Below are 22091 nucleotides of genomic sequence, written 5' to 3'. Positions count from 1 at the left end.
ATGAGCATTTGGGAAAATACTAAAATGAGAAAAGCTAATTTAACATTTATCCAAAACACTTTATTAAAAATGAATTTTAAAATGGGAAAATATGTATAAAATTAGCTGGTAAATAAATCAAACAGCAAGTAATAGTCCATTATTGGAGATTTTATTTCAGATATGACAGCCCTGACCAATTATTGATTTTTGTGTAATATGGTTATTATAGAAAACCTTATGAATGATTTTTAACTTTCTTGTCAGCTATAAACTAGCTATGACTTTATTCAAGAAAGTGAAGCAAGTTTTGGATGATCTGAATCTGTTTGTGAATGACATTTGTGGTCAGCTGTATGATAACAAAGCTGTAATGAAAGATGTGAACAAAGCATTCTTTTAAAACATGAACAAGTACACAATATGTGCTCTGTCTAGTTTCTTTAAATTCATTGGAGAAAATGTCGCTTCCTCACTACCAGGCTGTGTTGACTTGGATTCAACATTTTGCAACTATTATTTGTGTTCTTTTCAGGTTCATCTGGCAGATGAAGTATTTTTAAACATACATGCCAACTTAGAAGATCTGCCCATAATAAAGCTGTTCAAACTTTGCAACACGGGTTCAAAAACATGCTAAGGACTCTAAAACAAATTTTCAAAGATTTGGAGAGAAAACTCACAAGAAGGTGCAACATGTTTTTCCTAAAAGTTGATAAAGCTCAAATAAACCATTAAAATTTTAAAACAATCATAAGATTATAGGAAAGGTGAAAGAGAATATTATAAAGAACTGTTTTCCCTAAATCATTTGAGAATAAATTGCTGAACTAATACCCATTATGTTAGGTGTATTCTTACAACCAAGGACATTCTCCTACATAACCACAATCAAAATCAGAGAATTAACACTGATACTTTACTACCAACTCAGACCCTATTCAAGTGTTGGTAATTATCCCAACAATGTGTTTTAGAGCAAAAGAATCCAGTTTACCATCACACATTGCCTTTGTCATGTCTCTATGGTCCTTTTAGGCTAGAACAGTTCCTTATAGTCTTTTTCTCAACTTTTATGACCTTGACAATTTTGAAATCATAGTAATTTACTTTGTAGAAATGTCCCTCAATTTCGGTTTGTCTGATTTTTCCTCATGACGAGATTCAGATTGTGTATCTTTGGCAGGAATATTGCAGGTACTAGGCTGTGTTCTTTTCAATGCATCCTATTAGGTAGCACATGGTTTCTGTTTGTCTCATTACTGATGATAATCACTTTGATCACTTCAATTAAGGTGTGTCTACAAGGTACCTCCACTGTAAAATTAATGTTTTCCCCTTTATAATTAGTAAGTACTTTGTGTGGAGATATTTGAAACTGTGCAAATATCCCATTCCTTATCAATTCACCCATAACTTCAATTTATTTGTTTATATCTGTATAAGCTCACGCTTATTTTACAATATGGTAAAATCTTTTATTATCACTTTTTTGCAATTTAAAAAATGGTGGGGGCTTCCCTGGTGGCGCAGTGGTTGAGAATCTGCCTGCCAATGCAGGGGACACGGGTTCGAGCCCTGGTCTGGGAAGATCCCACATGCCGCGGAGCAACTAGGCCCGTGAGTCACAATTACTGAGCCTGCGCATCTGGAGCCTGTGCTTCGCAACAAGAGAGGCCGCGATAGTGAGAGGCCCGCGCACCGCGATGAAGAGTGGCCCCCGCTTGCCGCAACTGGAGAAAGCCCCCACACAGAAACGAAGACCCAACACAGCCATAAATAAATAAATAAATAAATTAATTAATTAAAAAAAATGGTGGTAAAATACATAATATAAAATTTAACCTCTTAACCATTTTTAAGTGTACAGTTCAGTAGAGTTAACTGTATTCACAACATTCATTGTTGTGTAATAGGTCTCTAGAACTTTTTCATGAAAAAGTAAAACTCTATATCCACCAAAAAACAACTCTCCATTTTTCTCTCCCCCAAGCCCCTGGCAGCCACCATTCAAATTTGTTTCCATGATTTTAATAGAAAATTTGGAATCAATAATTTTGACTGGGGACTAAACTAGATGTTTCATGATAGTGGAATAATATAGTATATGTCCTTTTGTGACTGGCTTATTTAACTCTGCATAATGTCCTTAAGGTTCATCCATGTTGTAGCATGTGACAGGATTTCCTTCCTTTTTTAAGACTGAATAATATTCCATTGTATGAATAAAACACACTTCATTCATCTGTTGATGGACATTTGGGCTGCTTCCACTCTTGGATATTGTGAATAATGCCGCAATGAACATGGGTGTGTGAATATTTCTTCAAAATCCTGCCTTTCAATATTTTTGGATATATACTTAGAAGAGGGATTGCCAGATCACATGGTAGTTCTAGTTTCAGTTTTTTAAGGAACTTTCATTCTGATTTCCACAGTGGGTGCACCATTTTACATTCTTACTGAAGGTACACAAGGATTCCAATTTCTCCACATCCTCACCAACACTTATTTTATTTTTTGTTTTGGGGTTTTTTTTTTTTGATAGTGGTCATCTTAGTGGGTATGAGGTGGTATCTCATTGTTGGCTTAATTTGAATTTCTCTAGTGATTACTGATGTTGAGCATCTTTTCATATGCTTGTTGGCCATTCTTTGAAGAAATGTCTATTCAGGTCCTTTGCCCATTCTTTAATTGGTTTAATTGTTTTGTTGTTGAGCTGTTAAGAGTTCTTTGTATATCCTAAATATTAACCCTTTATCAGAAATATGATTTACAATTTTCTCCCATTCCATAGTTACCTTTTCACTCTGTTGTTTATTTTCTTTAACGTGTAGAAGTTTTTAGGTTTGATGTGGTCCCACTAATCTATGTTTGCTTTTGTTGCCTGTGCTTTTGGGTGTCATATCCAAGAAATCACTGCCAAATCCAATGTCATCAAGTTTTTCTCCTATGTTTTCATCTAGGAGTTTTATAGTTTTAGGAGGAGACAAGGATTGAATACAGTTTTCAGAGGGAACATGGCCCTACTTACATCTAAATTTCCAAATTCTAGGTCTCAGAACTGTGAGTCAATACATTTATTGTTTTTGTGGTGCATTGTTATAGCAGCGCTAGGAAACAAATACAGAGGGTGTCTCCCCTGCCCCCTTGTTGCTCTGGCTGGTTTCTAGAAGGTAGAAGAACTTTGGATCTAAACTGTCATCAAGTTCACTGCCCACTATTATTCTCTACTTTTACAAAAGGATTCTGTAACTAGAATTGCTTACATGATTTCCAAAAAAAAGGACTGGGTCCTAATTCCATATGCTAACTCACAAATTATCCTGAATAAATAAATAAATATATATAATGAGTATATTCGTACATGGAGGCAAATGAACTTCTCCATAGTATAAGTGTGACTGCAATATGTAAAGCTATTGCGTTACTGTGAGTTTGTGTCCTTGTCAAGTACTTGCATTGTTAGAAAAAATGGGAAGCTCCATTGTTAGGACTGTGGAGGCCTTAATGAGGTCACTGTTCCAGACTTTTATATACTCTCACTTTTCCCTGACCAGTTAGTAGCTTACTGGAGGGTGGGTATTTTGTAAAAATTTGTGCTCCCTGGGAGCTGCAACTTTATATAAGGCAACAAGTGGAAGATGGCCTTTCAAATGTGACTTGGCCATTCCTGAATATTCATCATGACACTCAGTTTGTGTGAGACCCCAGACATCCACTGATTAATAATAACATCCCCTTCCAGCTACTTTCCCATTTCTTTGCTCTTTACAACAATAGTTTTAAAAACTATCTCCTTTCTCTCCTCCCATTCCCTCCTGAATTCACTCCAATCATTCTTTTATCCTCACCACTCCATTAAAATCATTCCACTCAAAGTCACCAATGAATTCCAGATATCAAACCAAAAGGTCAATTCAGTCTTCATTTTATCGAAACCCTCAGTAGCACGTGACACACTTCACTCCCTCTTTTGTGAAACTTGTCTTCTGAGACACCCTCCTTTTCTATCCCTCTCTCCCTCCCTCCTTTCTTCCTTCCTTCCTCTCTTTCTCCCACCCTCCCTCCCTGTCTCCCCCCCCCCACCGCCCCCTTCTTTCTCTCCTCTCTTCCCCTCTTCCTTGGTTCTCTTAGTCATGGGCTGCTGCCTCTGTCTTTTTGGTTGCATCATTCTATTTTCCCTATTTCTAGGCATAGGAGTCCTCTATGGTTCAGGCTGCTGACATTTTTTTCTTTATCCATCACATTCTCTCAGTGACCTCACCTGGTGCCACTGCTTTAAATAGTATTTAGACACTGATACCTTGCACAGTCATATCTTTAGCCATGAAATTGTCCCTGAATTCCAGATATGTACATCCAAATGACTACTTGATATCTCCACTTGGTAGTCTAATCGTTCTCTCAAACTCAACATGCCCAACATGAAACTTTTTATTCCTGCTCCCACCAGAAAATGTTTCTACCCCACCCTCCAGTCTTCTTTATCTCAGTGGAAGATAACTCCATTTTTTTATTTCTTAGGTCAAAAACTACAGAGATAGCCTTGATTTCTTTCTCTCACATTCACCTTTTGTCCATCAACAAATGTAGTTGGCTCTACCTTTAAAATATACTCAGTCTCACTGCTTCTCCGCTGCTATTACCTTAATCAAAACCACTTTAGGGACTTCCCTGGTGGTCCAGTGGTTAAGACTTCGCCTTTCATTGCAGGGGGTGCAGGTCTGATCCCTGGTCGGGGAGCTAATATTCCCACATGCCTCGCAGCCAAAAAACCAAAACATAAAACAGAGGCAATATTGTAACAAACTCAATAAAGACTTTAAAAAAATGGTCCACATCAAAAAAAAAGACAAATCTTAAAAAAAACACACACACACTTTAATTTCAAACCTACACTAATGCAAAATCATTCCAATTGGTCTACCTGCTACCACAACTGCTCCCTAACAGCCTCTTCTTCAGATAGCGACCTGTGATAAAACTTAGGATTATATCACTCCTCTACTCATATCTTTCCAAGTTTCCTGTCACACCATGAGTAAAAGCTAAAATCTTTACCATTCCCTATAAAGCCCTACACAATCATGCCAACACTTCCCTAAACCCATTTCTGACCATTCTCCTCTTCCCTCATCCTACCATCCTTTGCTGCTTCACTTAGCCTTTAGGGCATCTCCACTCACCATTCCCTCTGCTAGAATGGTCTTCTCCTTGATATCTACATAGCTGACTCCCTCACTATCTTTGGATCTCTGTTCAAACTGCACCTTATAAAAAAGGGCCTTCCCTGATGAACCTGTATAAAAATATCCTGCCTTATTTCACTTAATAACTTTAACACCAATTGGTATATTTGACCATTGTCTATCTTTCCTCATTAAAAATAAGCTCCAAGAGAAGACGGATGTTGTCTGTTCCACTCAGTGCTGCATTTCTAGCTCCTAGATCTGTGGTCGGCACATTTGTTAAATGAATGAATCTCTCCTACCTGGAGAGAGATGTTAACTACACAATGTCCTGATTTGGACACCATATATGACTTCACATAAACCCCTCTTCCAAGACATCCTGAATACTGCAGCACCACCTCTTTTGGGGCTAACCCTTAAAAGCATGCACATAAAAGCACTCAAAAAGTGAAGTTCATGAGCTATATCTTCTTCAGCCAAGTAAGCTCCATAATATCCAAAAAGAACTCAGTCATAGAAGACTGGGAGCCCCCCAAATTGATGAAAATATATCCACTGCTTCAGAGAAAAATTACCTTTTCATTTCTTCACTAATCTTGAGATGAAGGGATTTTTTTTTCCAATCTGGCCCTTAGAACAGTGCCTGGCATCTAGTAAGCAACTCAGTAATTCCTGAAAGAATGAATACACAGAACCCATTGGTAATTAAGGCCTTTCAAGTATTGGAAGACACTCTTCACTGCCACCCACATCATATCGATAGCTTCCCTAACCCATCTTGGCCTGCCACCTAGTGGTAGTTGCTTCTAACACTATGCTAGGGCCCATTCTGTCCCAAGAAGACTCGTTCTGGTAACCCCCATCTTAGCTAATTTCTTCAAGAAGCAGACTCCAACTGAGGTCATCATTCCAAGATTTGGCAGCCGTTAGCACAAGTAGCTGTTTTTCAAAACAGTTTTTGAAAAAATGGAGGCACCACATCACCGTAAGGAGGACGGAGATGGTTTGGCACATGTTTATTACTGTCTAAGAGCAAAGGCTCTCACCCAGAGTGGCTCTAGGAGGCATAGAACTCCAGAACAGTCTGCTTGATGAGGGAGGACGACTGTTCAGTCTACATCCAAGTACACTGATTGTACTGACCACTGCATCCCATCTAAGACAATGAATACACAAAATATACTTGTGTGCAGCCTGACATGCAACTCAAAGTTTCAGAATGTTTATCTTGTTACTGACCATTGTTGGCAATTGCACTTCTCCCAACACCCACTCCAGTACGCTGGGACACTGGTGACCAGGCACGTGGCTTCCTTTAACCAGTATGGTGTTAAGACTAATTTTAAGGCTGTTCTGAGAGCAAGTAGTGTCATAAGCTCACTTCTAATATAAACCTTATGCTTTACATTGATGTTATTTGAAATTGTGAAATAAAACACATCAAAGCAATGGTAGTTTTTCCAAACTACACATCTTTCTTTCATGTTGAGAAGAGAGCAGGAGGCTGGTTATAACATTATCTGCTATCGCCATGCCCTCAATGGATTGTGCTATCTCCCACTTCAAGTCAACTCGTACTCAAATAAATCTTCAGATATAAATAGGAAATCAACTGTTTTAGAGTAGCATTTGTAATGTTTTTGGAAAAATACCTTAAGTATTATCTTAAATACTCGTTAGTAGCATTCTCTAGGTATGATGATAGCTTGATCTAGAATTCAGTTGCACTTACACAACAAAAGGCTATTTCTATCACTGTAATTTTATTGTGTATTAAATCTATCTAAAATACATATATTTACAGTTCAAAGAGTAAAAACACATGAGTGTCAACCATTCCGATTAACAAATACATTATGCCACCTTAGGAGCCTCCTGTGGCATGCTCCCTTGACTGTATTCCTCTACCTCCCTGCCTCTGGAACTACTATGCTAAATGTTGTTCATGACTTCCTTGAACTTTTCTATTGTTTTCCTTACATAGGAATCTCTAATACACACTCAAAATTTTGCCTGTCTTGGAACTTTATATAAATAGAATAATACTGTGTGAATTCTGTGACTTGCTTCTTCCAGTCAATATAATTTTAAGACTCATTTACGGTGTTGTGTGCAGCTAGAGTTCTTGTCTTTCCAGCCTATGTAGTATTTCATTGTTATGGATGCCCTGCTATTTATCTACTCTGTTGTTGGTGGGCATCTGAGCTGTTTCCAGTTTTTTTGCTATTGGAAATAATGTTGCTATATACATTCTTGTAAATGCCTCCAAGTACAAAGATACAAGTTTCCCTGGTGTATACATGCATTTACTTTACAAAGTAATGCTAAACTGTTTTCCAAAGTGGTTTTAACAATTCACACCCTTTCCAGCAGTATTCTTCATTGCACCATCTCCTAGCCAATATTTAGAACTGATTAAACTTTTTTTGGGGGGGCCAATCTAGTAGGTGTGAAATGGTACCTGTGATTTCAATATGCATTTCCTAGATTACTAATGAAGTTGGGTATCATTTCATATACTTATGGAATATTTTTGTATGAAATATCAGTTCATGTCTGTTGCCCATTTTTCTACTGGGTTTCTGTCATTCTCTTATAGGTCTGTAGTTTATTATATATTCTTTTTTTTTTCACTTATGACAAAAGCCCTTTTTTTATTATTATATATTCTTGATATTAATCCTTTGTCAGTTTTATGTGTTCCAAGTGTCTTTCCCCAGTTTGGGGCTTCTCTTTTCACTCTCTGTGGTGTCTTTTAATGAACAGAAGTTCTTAATTTAATTTATTCACATTTATCAATCTTTCCCTTTATCATTTGTACTTGTATCTTAAGAAATCCTTCTCTAATCCAAGGTCATAAAGTTATTTCCTATATTTTCTTCTTAATAGACTAGCTTTGCCTCTCCCTCCCATTAAGTCCACATTTAATACACCTAGAATTGATATTTACATTTAACATTAGGTAGATCCCGTTTTTCTATTTCAGTATAACCCATAGCAATTTCCATCTTAGCAGAAGATCTATCTTTCATATATATGTGGTCTCTGGTCCCTCTATATTGTTCCATGACCTACTTATTTATTCATGTACAAAGTCTGCACTATCTTATTACAGGCCTTAATATGTGACAGAGCAACTCTTCCCTCTTTCTTGGTTATCATTTGCTTTTAATTCCGCATAAAGTTTAGAACGAGATTGTCATATCCAGTAAGACCTGACAAACCTCCTGGAATTTTAATTGGATTTGCACTGATGCTAAGTTAATTTGGAGGGAATGGCCATATTTACATTAAATCTTCCTATTCATGAACATGGTATGTCCATTGATTTGGGTCTATATGAATGCCTTCCATTAGAGGTTTAAAACTTTCTCCAAAAGGGCTTGCACATCTTTTATTAGATTTAAAACTAGCTACTTTATATCTAGTTTCAATATTGATGTTGTGCCCACAGAGTTTTCTAACCTTTTGATTCTAATAATTTATCTGTAGAATCTTTCATACCATCTCCTATCTTCTGTAAGTAATGACCAGTAAATCCCACTGTCACATTCTCTAGATTTGCTCTTCTGACCCTAAAGTGGATTACTACTCTGCTATTGAATCTTCCTAAATTTGTTTCCTCACCTGTAAAATGAGGAACTCCAATGGAATTGATTTGATGCTTACATTAAAAATACCACCTGGGAAAGTGGCCAGCATATATTAGTCTCTTCAATGGCTTTCTTCCAGACAGCACATGGTTTTCTTTGTGTATTCATGGTATTTTGCACATGGCAGTCATTTTGAGTATTCACTGAGTATAAATTACTTTATTTCCTGACTCTCGAAGGGCAGAAAGAATATTCCTTGGCTTATGTCCCCTTCCTGAATGCCACGTATAGCACAGAGTGGGCACTCAAACGCTAAAGAAAGATAGGCTTTTTCACCTAGGGTTTAAAAACAAAAAAAGTATTATATAGCTATGTAAAATTAAGCCCACACTCTTATACCTACCACAAGAATTCTATTCAGAATGACATTAGAATACTATACTTTTCAAAGAAATGTTAAATATATTCTCCATATAAATAATCTATATGTAAATACAAAATATGTAGGTACAAAATTCCTTCTTTTCAAATGACCCTTATGTGCACTGAGAAAATTTAGAAGTATTTTCAGTATAAAGATGGAAATAAAAAAGGTTTTATTAACTGATTTCATCAGAATATTATCATTATTACTCCGATCTTTTGGTTTGACTATATTGCTGTGACTTAACAGGGACAATGGATTAGAAAAGAATCCTTCAGATCTTTCTTGGATGAGAGCCTGGCTTGGATTTTTCAGTTCTTGAGTTTGTCCTTAATTAGTTATTACTTTGGGTCTGAATGCATACACTTAACTGTTTCCTCAATTATAAAATGAACTTACTAAATTACAACTTACCCTTTTTTTTCTTACATAGTTATCACTAGATGGCAGCACACTAATATTATAAAATATTAAGCCTCTGTAAAAAAAATCACAAAATATTTTAAAAGATACCAATTTTCACCTCTAAAATCGATAATTTTTAAAGCACCCATTATTGAAAAGGATGTGGAGAAATACGCATTTTCACATACAGCTGTGGTGAAGGTCAATCAGAGGGCAACTTCATGTGTCAAAAACCTCAACTGTTCATACTTATTGAATCAAGCACCAAAAGACACTTTTTGGAAAAGATGTGCATTTAGATTTACTTGTAAGGATTTTCATTATAATATCCTTTATACAAGTCAAAAGTCTAGTGAGATAACCTGAATACCCAATGATAAGAATTAAAATGCCCTCCACATAACCTACCTGTACAGTCCCTCTATAAAACTGACTTATTAACACAACATTCATGTCCAAGAACTTCTGCTTACTAATTACATTACATAAGACTCAGTGCGTGTGTTCCTAAACTATATCAATAGTATGTTTTCCTGTGATTTCATGACTTAACACTATGTAAACCAATAAAATGTGAGTGCAAACACAATTGGTTCAATGAAAACTACGTTAAGTGCTTTGGAAAGACTGGCTAAAGATGAGTCACTTTAAAAATCACAGTTGGTAAAGAGGGACATTACACAATGAGAAAGGGGTCCATTCTCCAAGAAGACATAACAATTCTTAATGTGTATGTGCCTAACAACAGAATATCAAACTACATGAGGCAAAAACTGATAGAACTCCAGGAAAAAAATTAATTAAGTAAAAATCACAGTTCACAATGTCATACTTCACACCCAACAAGATGGCTATTAGAAGAAAACTGGAAAATAGGTTTAGTAAAAATGTGGAGAAACTGAAATTCTCACGCATGGCTCGTGGAAATATAAAATGGTACAGCTGTTGTGGAAAAGCTTCAGGGTTCCTCAAAAAGTTAAATATAGAATTACCATATGATCCAACAATTCCACTCCTAGGTATATATCTAAAAGAATTCCAAGAAGAGACTCAAACAGATACTTGTACAGCAATGTTCACAGCAGCATTATTCACCACAGCCAAAAGGTGGAAACAACCCAAATGTCCACTGACGAATTGATAAACAAAATGTGGTATATACATACAACGTAATACTCAGTCTTAAAAGTAATGAAATTCTAACACATGCTACAATTTGCATTTTGAAAACATTATGCTAAGTGAAATAAGCCAGCACATAGGACCAAATATTGTGTAATTTTACTTATATAATGTACCTAGGACACACAAATTCATAGAAAGTACAGTAGAGGTTGCCAGGGAGAGGCTAGAAGTGGGACAGGAATGGGGAGTTACTGTTTAGTGGGTACAGAATTTGTTTAGGATGTTCTAGAAATGTATAGTGGTAATGGCTGCACATTGTGAATGTACTTAATGCCACTAAAATGTGTATTTAAAATGGTTTAAATGGCAATTTTTGTTATATACTTTACAATTTGAAAGATGCTGAATTAGCTCTTACAACTGTACTACCATAAAAATAAGCTAACAGGATAATGTGGTAGACCTAAACCTTAAGGACATTCATTCATTATTTACTGAACATCTATGTGCCATACTCTTATGTAGGCACTTGGGACTTACAAGATCCATGCTTTCATGTGCCTTATAGTCAAAGAGACAACAAAGATAACATATTGTGCTAGGTAACAACATATATTGTGTTAGGTAACACATAGAAAAATAAAGCAGAACTAAGGGAGATATTGGGTTCCATTCTTCAATAGAAAGGTGAAAATAAATCTCATTAAAATGACACTGTCATGCAGATATCCAAAGCATTCCAAGCAAGGAAAACGGCCCATACAAAGGCTAAGAGAGAGGAATATGCCTGGACTGTTTGAAAAAGGAGGTCAGGGGAATTCCCCGGCAGTTCAGTGGTTAGGACTCTGAGTTCTCACTGCCCAGGGCCCAGGTTCAACCCCTGGTGGGGGAACTAAGATCCCACAAGCCACGTGGCATGGCCAAAAGAGGAGGCGAGAATGGCTGGAATGCAGCGAGCATGGGGAAAGGTACTGGGAGGTCTGGTTAGACAGGTAATAGGAGCCAGATCACGGAGGAACCTTTTAAGGACTGGAGTTTTACTCTAGTACAAATGGGGAGCCATAGCAGGATTTTGAACAGAAACCACAGAAGCTCTGACAGCTGTGCTAAGAACAGACTGTAGAGAGGCAGGAGCAGAAAGCACGGAGAGCTGTTAGGAATCATTGCAGTAATACAGGCAAAGAATGAACGTAGTGCAAGCAGTAATGGGCTGTCAGATTCTAGATATTTTCTGATGGTGGACAAAAAGATTTCCTGATGTACTGGATATGGGGTGTGAGAAGAGTCAATAATTTCAAGTTTTGACCCTAAGCATTTGAAATGATGTTGTTAGCTGTTAAGGAAGACTGTGGGCTGAGCAGGTGGTGGGGAATGGGTGAGGATGAAAGAATTCAGCCTTGGCATGTTATGTTTGGGATGCCTGTTTGATATTCAAGTAGAGATGTCGGTAGACACTTACGTCTCCAGTTTGAGAAAAAGGTCTGAATCGGAAATATAAATTTAGAAACTGACAGCATATTAATACTTAGAGCCATGAGACAGGAAAAGAGCACCAAGGAATGCAGGGAGGCTAAGCCTCCTGGGAGTACCCCACAATTCAAAAGTTAGGGAAGAGACACAGAAGACTAAGAAGGATGTAAGGAATAATAAAATTTTAAATTAAAAATCTTCATTTATGACCCCATTTTATCTGCCTATTTATGTTCAACTGATCAACTTCTAATAAGAGGGCGTGTTCCATCCTCAACACTCACGTAAGCACGCGAAACAACTGGTAAAAGGTACCTTCAGGTTATCTCACCCAGGGGTGAGGAGTTGTGCCATTTATCTCCCTCCTCCCTTTAGTGTTCATCTACATACTCGGATCATTTAGAAAGCCAAGGACAACATAAAACTGATTACCACAGAAGTTTATAGGTAGGCAGTTTCCCAGTGTGTAGATATACACAGCATGTTGGTTGCCAGCCATCCCGAAACAATTTCTGAGATGCCTAAAAATGATTTCAACAAATGTTTACAATGGATATACTACTATTAACTGTGAAAAGCCAGCCATCACTAAATTCAGCGAATAACCATTAGCTCCAGTCTTCAGTCTGCAAATCACTTTCTAATAAAGTGAGCATGTTCTCAGGTTAAGTTAGATCCCAGCATTTTGTGTTTTCATTTTCTCCCTTACTTGGGAAAAGCTGAAGAAAGAGTAATGTAAAATGACTTACCAGTTTCAGGGGAAAAAGAACTAAAGTGGTACACAGTGATACTCGAGTTTCTCTACTGCACTGGGGTGCGGCCCAATTCCTGAGTCAATGCCAAAATTTCCCACAATGTTAAATTAACATTTCCACAAATGTTACTCACTGATCTTATATCTAATAGGATAGCTATAGTAATTATGTCAGTAGAACCTGTACAACTATTAATATGAAATATTTTTTTAAATAAAAATAACAAGATACAATTGAGTTGCTATGGCCCGTCCTATACAGCACAGTATATTTTACAGAACAGGTATGCTCAGTATTTGTGGAAATGAACATTTTTGTTTTGTTTGGCCACACTGCACGGCATGTGGGATCTTAGCTCCCTGACCAGGGATCTAAACCCTGCACCTCCCCCCCACTCCCCCCCGCATTGGAACGGCAGAGTCCCAAGCACTGGACAGCCAGGGAAGTCCCAGAAATGAACATTTTAAAGTAATATACTCCTAAATGCTTACAGCTATCAATAAAGCTTTTTAATTTAGCACTTAAAGGCAGTGGGGGCTTAGTTTGATAACCATTCAGCACACAAGCTGTGTGGCTTTGCAGTCGTAAACCTACTCTAACTTCAACTCACCATTCTGCTAGCCATAACCCCTCAGATCCTGTTGGCTCACTTGTAAAAGGAGAAAACCACCTTGTGTATTCGACAGGGTTAAGAAACTCTATCGAGATAATAGGTACAACAGCAATTTTTAAAAAATGCTCATGGATGGACGTTGAGCATATGCTAAGTAAAATAAGCCAGACAAGTACCCTATGATATCATTTATATGCAGAATATAAAAAATCAAACATGTAATAAATCCTGATAGCAGTCCCTCCAACCCCCCAAAAACAATGAGGACATGGATGATTCTATTCTGCAGCTGGGTTGACAGCCATTAAAGTGAAAAATGATGAAGACTCTCCTCATTAGTTTCTTCTTTTGTTACTACAAAGTTATGGCTTTAATCCACATGTCTTCTAAACTCCAAAACCATATAACTATTGGATACATGACTACTTGCCATTTCTTGGATCTCAAAGGCATTAAATTCAGTGTCTCTCCATCTTTTTCCAATGTTTCCCACCTCAGGCAATGACATACCACTAGGCTCTAAACATCATCCTTCCAAACTTTCAGTTATTACCAGTTTTGTCTCAAGTCTTTCACTAAATCAACTTTTCTCTACCACTATTATTCATTCCCACTATCTCTCTAGTCAAAGGGCTCTTGTAATAGTTCACTGGTTTACCTCATCTATTCTTTACCTGATTTAATGTGCAGCCAAGAAGCTTTCAGAAATGCTTTGACACTACACACACTTCAATGATGCCACATCATTCCTGGGACAATCTTTAGTGTGATTTACAAGCCCTGCAGAGTCTTGGTCCTTGTCTGTTTCTTGAGCCCCCACACACAGGCCATGTTCTACACTCCCTACTTCAATCAAACCAGTATTCTTCCTAATACGCTCCCTCATACCAAAAGGCCTTTTGTGCAAACCTCCCTTTGCCTAGAAGGTACTCCCCTTCCCTTTTCCCCAAGTTAAATCTTATTCCTTCTTCAGGACTCGGTGTAACTTAAGGAAGTAAACTATTTTCTCAAGTTTTCCTATAAGCTATAGGTTTTTTGAAAGGTTTTAAAAATATATATATATATTCCTTATCTAACACTGAAAATAGCAAATGACCTGAATTGATATAACATGAAAATTCAAGAACTCTGTTAGTAAAATATAAAAGAGAAACAAAGATACAAGACAAGACAGCATTGGAAACCATTTCTAATATCATTTATTTTTGGAATTAAAACTAGAAGACTGGTAAAATTCTGTCTACGAATCCTTTATTATTTTTTGGTCGTGCCACACGGTTTGCAGGGATCTTACTTCCCTGACCAGGGATCGAACCTGTGCCCCTGCAGTGGAAGTGCGGAGTTTTAAGTATTGGACCGCCAGGGAATTCCCTTACAAATCCTTTGTTAAAAAGCTCCCTCTTTCACCAAATCAGGCCTTGACTGACTCTTATTAAGTTTTGTGTAGCACCTGATTAAAAGATGTTCCCAATAATCTTTTCTTTCAAATACTCTTCAAGAGACTCAATTAACTCCATGCAAGTGAGGATCAATGAACACAATCCTCTTTAAAATGTAAACATATAACAAAGAGTATTAGCGAAACTAATAAAACCTCAAGCACAATTTTAATGGGGTCGCGGAAAGAGATCCTAGTAATGGTCATTTATTTCTTATATCGTTATTTCAACTGTTCAGAATTGCTACCTTCAACATACACTGAATCATACAGATGAGAAATCTGGGGCCTGATTTAACACCTGGCACACAAATCTTTATTGAAATCATAATTTGTTACTGTTTAAAAAAGTACTCTATATTACTTCAAAGCCAGTATGAAATATTTTTGCTGCAACCTAGAAACATTTTTACTTGATTAAAGTCTAGTAAGGTTAATAATCCTCTAAAATTAGACAAACGTTTTCTGAATCTTAGACTTAAAAATAAAGCAGCCTAGAAATCTTTTAGGTTTCTAAATCCTAATTTTAGTCAGATATCATCTGCTTTAAAGACCACCAAAATGCCAATACAAAAGAAAATGACTGGTATCTAGGAGGGTGGCTTAAAGATAAAATACAAACAGTACTATTTCTGTTATACTGCATATTGCAATTAGATATGAATTATTCACACCATACACAATGGTTAACAAATTATAAATCAAACAAACAAGACAAACTGCAAAGTATTATAAAAACTGTGTTTTATTTTCAATACAAGATAAATACCATGCTCATTACTAGTGCAGTTTAAAGGCCAACAATGGCCATATAGCAAACTGCTGAATAGTCACCTAAATGCTAAAGAAAGAAAAGACAGAAAGTAAACATTAAACACAAAATTGCAATTACAAACATTTTAATAAAATGGGATGAGCTTTTTAATAGAAGCTAATATGGAAGTCTAGTTCTCAGGGACACCAAAAAGATGTTTATTTGATCAAATATCACCTTACCTTTTGCACAGAAATCTTATTGTGAAGTCACCATAGAGTCAATAGCTAAAATTTTAAGACTTTCTTTGGTCTTCTGGTATTAGTCAAATTATTTACAAACCATGGTTCAGTAATCCATGTATACTGGTAATATGATACAGTTTTTTGTTAAGGGCTTTCAATTAAAAATTGTAAAACAACTTTGTAAGGCTGTACAAGGCTGTAAACTACTTTGCTAATATACCATGGAATGAAGAGGAAGAAGGAATAATAGACCTTTCTTTAAGGCTAAAGTCAATGTTATAGATGCATTCCTTAGAATACATTATGATTTACCCCAAAGGATCCTTTCCCATTAAGTACCACCTGAGTACTACAATTTTCAAAGTAAAAAAATAAACATGAATTCACCATTTTAAAATAATTTAACTTACAGAATGCTGAGAAGTGTTACGCAGTAACAATGAGACAAAAAGAACACATCCTCAAAATGAAATGTTTTCACTAAATGCAGGGTCTGTCCAATTATGAAATTAATGTAAAACATTTACACCCATGGCGGAGTTTTAGGATACTCCCACAGGAAAAACTCTCCATAGTATTTATTATCTGCAGATACCACTTCAAGATTTGTGTGACTTCAATTAAACTCCACCTAATATTTTAAAAAACTCCCATTACAATATGCTAATTAATATAGCAGGAAGTCTTTAAAACATTAAAATCTGTCTATACCTAACGAAGTGTTTATATGTCCCATACAAAAACCATAGTAGCTGCATACTCAGAGTGAATGCCAACAACCTGAAATTTTAAAGAAATTGGTTAAGACAAACCTAAATCAATCTGAACAAGATACAACTGCCTGAATATTTTGAATATTCATAGAAATTCATATTGCTTCTTTCTAATACCAAGAAAGAAGAGTATAAGAACTTCCTCCCAGAAGCCTAGACATTTTAACACATTTTCTATTTCAACTTACAATAAGATACTTTAATCCTCAATCTTTTGAGTTCTCTAAATCAAAAATCTCATATTACAAACACAGGGAATGCTATATTGTAAGGCCACATCTTAATAAATTTATAATTTTTGGTTGAATATTTATTAAAAAATTAGTCTAAGGCTTCTAAGAGTCAAGTTGCTAAAAAATAAAATACACCAGTGTTTAAACTGAAGGTTAACATAAAAAACAACACACACACACTGTAAAAACAGAAAAATGCTTTGCTACAAAAATCCCACTTAATATATTTTAGCACAAAAATGTCTAATGTGTACAATGGGTAAGCGTGCACTTAAAGTACATACAACTACGGGAAATATTACAGATGGCTATGGGATGCAAATGAACTTAATGAATAAAATTTAAAAGGCAGTTATCTGTAAAACAGCTAGGATCTCAATACTGTATTCTCAGTAAAGAAATAGAACATAAACTTCCTCTTAAAATAACAAGCTGAAGCTTAAAACACAAAAGTGAAGCCATTTTACAAGATACAGAAAACGCAATGATTATTCAGGTATGAAAACCAAAATGTCAAGAGCACGCCAACAGAAAGTCTTGTAGTAGCATCTCATTGTATAAAACAGTATGTATTTAGGTTATTGGCACATTTAAATACATAAGGGAAAGAAAGTCTTTACCCTTCCAACAATTTTTCCCCCTCACTATAAAATGTTATACAACATTCATTAAAATCTCCATGTTTATTTTAAGAACTGACCTTAAACTAGTAGAAAACAAAGCAATATTCTCCACAGGAGAATTAACTGAAAGTAATACCTTAAGCTACAATCCATAAGTTTTTTGTGAACTGCAAACTGTAGTTAACTGCTTAAGAATATTCTAGGTAAATGGCTAAACTATGATCACTAGCCACTGTAACTTACTCCAAATCTTGCTTATAAAAATTGACAAAATAAACACTTATAAATTTATACTGGAATATCCTTTCCAAAACCTATGTCCATTAACCAAAAGAAGCACATTCAATTCAAAGTACTGCTTCAAAAGCGATACCATTCAGGTGCTGCATCACTCATTCATAACTTCACTGGCTGAAAGGAATGTGATGGCATAGCACTAACAAGTGCTATGGTTTAAAATTAAATTCAGTTTTGTTTTCATATCCACTATAATTATTATTAAGAAGAAATGAAAAGATCTCTGGGACTCTTTTTTTTTTTTTTTGGTGTCTATGTAGAGATTTATCTCTTTGGATTGTTTTTAAACATTTAAAAAATTTTTTTTCAAATAACATCAGCCCATTAAAAAAAAAAGGGATATGAAGAATAAAACATAGCTTGCATTTTCACCTTCACTGCCATATATTCATGTATCAGATAGAGACTTTGCAAAAATTGATCAAATCAAAAAGTTATTCCCTTCTGATAACTTATAATAGACTAACAGCAAACAATTCTAGTACACTCACATTGTCTGCAACAAAAGTCATGTAATGAGATCAGCCAAGTAGGGAGAAGAATGATATAGTATGAGCAATTAAAGGGTTCCACTGATTAAAAAAAAGAAGAAAAGGTAAATGAAGGATTTAATTAGTACAAAATTTCCAGCTTTCATTTCAAGTTCAAGCACGGTTAAGATTTTTATGATTCCATTTTTAAATTGTTCAGAGAAAATTGTATCCTCATGGACATTTACTTACCTTTTAAGCTTACTATTAACTAATTCCCTTGTAATATATTTATGTCCATACTTCTTCGGATTACAGCATTGTAATATAAAAAAAATCTAAGAAATAACAAAAACTAACAACATCTATACACAAAGAAAACGGATTTTGATACAACTCCCAAATGTTAAAAAGGCAACTGCATTTTCAACAAGATAGAACACTTAAAAAATCATTTCTGAGAGCAAACAGTTCTGATAAACACCAATGATTCCATGCACAAATACTCTAACCACAAAATGTTTTAAAATAAAGCTGGCAATAATATGGATAATTTAAAACAGCTAATTCTGCAGGAACTGGTATGATGGTGGACAACATGAAAGTAAAGAACTGCAGTTCTCTGAAGGGCTTCTAAGGTTGCACTTACATAATATTTAGGGTGCCTAAATAAGCAACGTCCTAAAATTTGGCTATACGTTAAAAAAAAAAAAAAAAAAAAAGTGTATTGTCAGAAGAGCTCTCAAAGATAATCAGATTTTTAAAACATTAAAAACAAATTAACTTGCTTAAGGATTTTAACTCAAATTCCTGAAGTAATGATTCAAATGAACTTTCTATAAAAATGTCTAATCAAATTGACACTCTGCCTATGCTAATTTTACAATTAAGAACACATGCTAGCCAGGTGCTTTTAATGTGGGCTTATATGCAAGGCAGGTTTGAAAAAAATCTTTGATTAGGTAACTTCAGCATGAATTAATAGGTTGCATGAATACACAGAACTCCTTAAACTGTGGAGATAGGTACACCTATAATCTCCTATTACACATATAGGAGAATACAACCCAATGTTAATAAACATCACAACCTTCAGAAATCTATTTCCTGTAACTGGAAAATAAAACTAAGGCTTTCTTTACTCACATTTGTCTGCTGCACGGCTGCCTATATTTACGTTGCCCATGGCTTCAAAAATAAACCATAAGCACTATCAATATAAAATAGCAAATAACTGCCGCATCAAATCAGAACTGTCAAAATATTTCTTCAATGCTAGCAGTTTACAATTAAGCGTTTCAGTACATCTGTGTGGTAATTAAGCTTCATTACTGTAGCAAATCACGTGTGGGTTTTTACTAAAATGTTAAAACCACAAAATCTTTGTTGACCCCTAACACAATGACTGGATTGCTATGTTGTGAAATTTCAGTTTTTACAAGTTTACATACCATTCAGCAAAGTCACAAGCTTAACTAGGTAAAAACAGCTAGAAAAGCAGAATATAGAAATATTAAATACCCATGTAATCACCTATTCTAATATCAAAATCAAGGGCAAGAGACACTTAATTAGTATGTTTAATTCACTGAACGCAAGATTAGATTGATGCATATCCAAAAATGCTATTGCAATGTTTTTTTAAAGGACAGTATAAATGTCATAGTTAACATTATCTTTAGATATTGCTGAACACAAGACTTTCCCTGAGGTGTAAACATCAAATAACTTGAACAGCTTTACACATCAGCCCCATTAAACAGTTTATTACAACACTACATCTATTGTAATCAAAGTGGTGCTGTTTACAGACATTATCATATGAACATTTTTAACAAGAACAAACTACTATAAAACAAGCATTTACTTGACGTTTTTCTCCAATTGCTTGCACATTATAATGGCTAAATGTATATAACCAGTAATAAAGTTGCAAAAGCTATAACTTTTTAAATCACACAGGTTTCCTTCAAATAAAACAGGTAAGCAACATAAAAAATAAAAGTAGAGCTACTGGTTACCATTTATGCAGATTTGCTTTATTCAGATCTATTCCTGTTCATTTTATCCATGAATCCTTACAGGTTCAGTTCAATCACAAGAAGCAAACTGCTGGACAAGCGTCATTTTTCCCCCATGAAGACTGTTTTGTCTTGGAAGGTGTTCCTCTTCCTTCAGCTGTAATGTGTCAAAATTTATGATGTAGATTTTGCTATTCCCCATAATACACAGAAAAATGCTGGCTTAACTATACATACACAAGTCGTGCATCTACACTGTTATGTATTCTAACACAAAATAAGAATTAACTGAAACAGTAGCTGCCTTTGCGATGGAGAAACGCTCCCAAATTTATGTGATGATTAAAACTGAGACATTCTGATTTCATTCTTCTTAAATAGTATTGCCTTATAAATTTAATGACTGAAACAGAAATGAAAATGTAGCAGCTACTGTTTCTGTGAAGATGGAAACATTTATAAGTCATTTTCTAAAGTATGAGTACTACAAAAATAAATGGAAAACCGCTTGGATGATTTTAATGTAAATATTTTCATTCATCCACATAAATTCTATATAACTCATAAACAATTAAATGAGAACTGAATATAAATGCAATAAATTATTTTACAAATTAGTTGTATTTATTTGACATACAGGAACTTCTGCAAATGTTATAAATCAAACGGTCCTCCATGTTACAAAATTTATAAATATAAGCTCAGTATGCACATTTAAATAAATATAATGACATCCACGTACAAATCTTTAGACATATACAAATTTATAACATTACCGTCCCTCTATTCCACCTACAATGATATATCTAATGTAAGTATATAAACTAAGCCAAAACAAGCTAAATGGGAACCTACGATGATAAATTTCATTGAAAACTCACATAAAGAAAAAAAACCCCAATAAATGAGATAACCTAAAATTTCAGGAATACATAAATATGCAAACTTCAGGTAGAGGTTCACAAAAGAAACATTCAATTAACGTGGATATAAGTGATCACTTGAAACACCAGATATTTAAAATATAAATTCCAAGAGAGTGTTTCAATAATATGATGTAAGAGGCAAAAGGGCACAATGTTTAGTGATAGTCTTCCATAAAAGTAACTGAAAAATACTTTTTGCTCTACAATTAAGAGTAATTAATATTGTCACAACTATAAATTTTCTTCTATGTCCTTTCCTCCTCAATTAGGGTATAAGCATCTTAAGAGCAACAGTACACATATGCATTCACAATGCCTAGCAGAAAAAATTAAATTTTACAACTACAAAAGGAAAAAGCAGATGTTATAATCCTGGACTTTTAAATAGTTTTTAATTTGCCCATATTTTTCAAATAGATACTTAAGCCATTTCTAATGTTACCTTTCATTGTATTCTATCTTATGCTGATAAAGCTTTTGGTGGAATTATTTCATGGGAAAAAATCTAGAAAGGTAGTTTTCACACATTTTATCTTTACTACTTTGCAATATACTTAAAAAAACTGGCATTGAAGTATTAAAGAGAGACAAGGCATATGTTCTAATCTGAAAAAATAGATTAATGGGAAATTCATAAATCTTATTGCAAAAGGATGTTATCTCCCTAATTATTTTGTCATGCTGGAAGGGATTTAAATAAGAGGGAAAAGTTAAGTCACAGTGAGCAAAACAAAAATACCCAACCCTTCCAA

General features: G+C 35.1%; 1 protein-coding gene across 6 annotated transcripts in view; it reads right to left on the bottom strand.

Annotated features, from left to right (window-relative positions):
* The window catches only part of CPSF6 (cleavage and polyadenylation specific factor 6), an 85797-nt gene that overhangs the window by 36286 nt on the left and 27420 nt on the right, over positions 1-22091 (bottom strand). For 4 of the 6 annotated variants that reach the window (XM_082351641.1, XM_082351642.1, XM_082351643.1 and 1 more), the window contains one exon: positions 15725-20570. The exons of the other annotated variants lie outside the window; for them this stretch is intronic. The gene's annotated coding sequence lies outside the window, so the exon portion shown is untranslated. Of the gene's footprint in view, positions 1-15724; positions 20571-22091 lie in introns of those variants that run through there. 6 annotated transcript variants of the gene reach the window in all.

The sequence above is a fragment of the Balaenoptera borealis genome (genome assembly GCF_965194805.1).
Source record: "Balaenoptera borealis genome assembly, chromosome: 13".
In the NCBI taxonomy this organism is placed as follows: Eukaryota; Metazoa; Chordata; class Mammalia; order Artiodactyla; family Balaenopteridae; genus Balaenoptera; species Balaenoptera borealis.
Note: the sequence above shows the minus strand (reverse complement) of the source record. Positions and strands in the feature narration are given on the sequence as shown.